Genomic DNA, 2,500 nt, shown 5'->3' with positions numbered 1-2,500 from the left:
CCTTTGTTTATATCGAAAGTATCATGTTTTTATTTATTTATTTATTTATTTTCTTATTTTCTGTTTAATTCACGAGAGTTTCTGCTTTTCTTCTTTTCTTTTTTTTTTTTTTATCTTATTCTTTTATTTTCTTCTTTTATTTTTGTGTTTATTCATCTTTTTCCTTTGTGTACATCGGAAGTAATGAGAAGAAGAAAAAGCTTAATATTTTTTTTGTTTTCTTTGGCCAGTTCTTCCTTTCTTACATTAAAAAGAAAAAAAAAAGACAAAAATAATGAAATAAGTATAGTGTGTTTGGTGCTGGAGCTGCCACGTATAGGCCTATCAACTTTTTGCAAATTTTTTTAGGCTCGTATACACACATCTAAGTTCATTCGCGCGTCTTGTTTGATATATAACTTGAACCTTCATTATATCGTGACATTTCCTGGACTCTTGTGATATTTTGTTGCATCATCCTGTCTTGTTCTTTCTTTAATTCGCTAGTATGTGTTCTTTCGGCTTCTTAAAACTGTACGGTACTAGGAGATACGAGCGTAATATAATTTTTCTAGTACTGGTGACTATTTGGCGATTTTATACAGCTTCAGAAACTCATGTGGGGATTAAAATAGTGAAGACTCAAACCATTAATTTTTTTGAACTTCATTGACGCTTCTTAATCTAAACAGAATCGTCTAATTTCTTTCCTACTTTGTTCTTTTTTTATAATTCGCTGGTGGTGTTCCCTCAGCTTCTTTAAACTGTACGGTACTACGAGATGCGAGCGTAATATAAGCCCTTTAGTACCAGGATGCGTTTTCTTATTCATTCTTCTTACTATTTGGTGATTTTATACAGGTTCAGAAACTCATGTGGGGATTAAAATAGTGAAGACTTTATCCATTAATCATCTGACCTCCATTGACCCTTCCTAATGTCAATGGAATCCTCAATTTTTTTCCTACTTTTTTTTTTTAATTGGCTGGTTGTGTTCTCTTAGCTTCTTAAAAAAAAAAAAAAAAAAAAACTGTACGTTGTTAGGAGGTACGAGCGTAATTTAGTCCCTTCAGTACCAGGACGCGTTTTCATATTTATTCTGGTTACTATTTGGTGATTTTATACAGCTTCAGAAACTCATGTGGAGGATTAAAATAGTGAAGACTTTATCCATTAATCATCTGACCTCCATAAACCTTCTTAATGTATATAAAATCGTCTAATCACACCAAAAACTCAAGGTAAAAATGCGTCCCAGTACTGAAGGGGTTAAAAGTGAACGATGCGAGGAGATACGGGCGTAATTTAAGTAAGGGTTGGTGGCAGTTCTTACTTATTTCCATCTATCATTTCTCCATCCATGTTAATATCTCGGCTCTGACAACCTCATTACTTTTTGTTATGTCTAGTTCATTCATTCAGTATTATCTATTTATTTCTATTTTTGTCTCTTATTTCTGGAGTTCACGAAATCATCATCTTTTGTTTTTTTTTCTTTATTTACGAATGCTCATGGTTATTTATTTATTTTATCTATTTTTTTTTTTTATTTTATTCATTCACTATTATTAATCCTTTCTTGAATTTTTGTCTCTTATTTCTGAAGTTCACGAAATCATCATCTTTTGTTTTTTTATCTTCATTTACGAACGCTCATGGTTATTTATTTATTTTATCATTTTTATTGTATTTTTGGGGTTAGCTGAGACATTATCATATGTTGAGTTTTACGAGTAATTATTATTATTATTATTATTATTATTATTATTATTATTATTATTATTGCGTGATGAATCTTACACCATCGTTATCTTCTTCCTCTTTCTCCCTTGTTATCCTTCCTTTCTTCGTCCTTTTCCCTTCCTCCTAATCTTCCTACCTCATTATCCTCCTTCCTTCTCCATCTCCTCTTTCTCCTCTTCCTGCACCCTCTAAAGCCACTCTCCCATTTCTGTTCTTCTCATCTTCCATATATTTCTCTCTCCATCTCTCCATTCCCTCCATTCCTCCATCCATCTCTCCTCCATCTCCTCTTTCTCCTCTTTCTGCACTATCTAAAGCCACTCTCTTATTCCTCTCCTTATCTCCCATATATTTCTCTCTCCATCTCTCCATTCCCTCCATCCCTCCATCTCTCCCATCCTCCTCCATCTCCTCTTTCTCCTATTTCTGCACCCTTTAAACCCACTGTCCTATTCCTCTTCTCATCTCCCATATATTTCTCTCTCCATCTCTCCATTCCCTCCATCGCTCCATCCCTCCCTCCTTCACACACAAGAAAGAATTAAGAAAAGATTTTACTCGTATTAATTTGTCTTTGTAATGCGCCTCGTTGTTCGTCTTTGTTTGTGTTGTTTGGCGTGGCTGTGGTGATGGAAGGCTTGGTTGGCTCTGCTCTGTTCATGGTATCTTTGGAGTATGTAAATATCGTATTTTGAAACACCTCTGCCTCACACCTCGATCCACTACTTCCCAAAGGCTCTAGTTGAAGTGATACGAGTTTTTAAGAGTGTTTTTTTAC

General features: G+C 34.3%; 1 protein-coding gene across 1 annotated transcript in view; it reads right to left on the bottom strand.

Moving 5' to 3' along the window:
- Window positions 1-2,500, bottom strand: part of LOC123499583 (mitogen-activated protein kinase kinase kinase kinase 4-like) — a 26,697-nt gene that overhangs the window by 23,057 nt on the left and 1,140 nt on the right.

The sequence above is a fragment of the Portunus trituberculatus genome, chromosome 8, assembly GCF_017591435.1.
Source record: "Portunus trituberculatus isolate SZX2019 chromosome 8, ASM1759143v1, whole genome shotgun sequence".
NCBI lineage: Eukaryota > Metazoa > Arthropoda > Malacostraca > Decapoda > Portunidae > Portunus > Portunus trituberculatus.
Note: the sequence above shows the minus strand (reverse complement) of the source record. Positions and strands in the feature narration are given on the sequence as shown.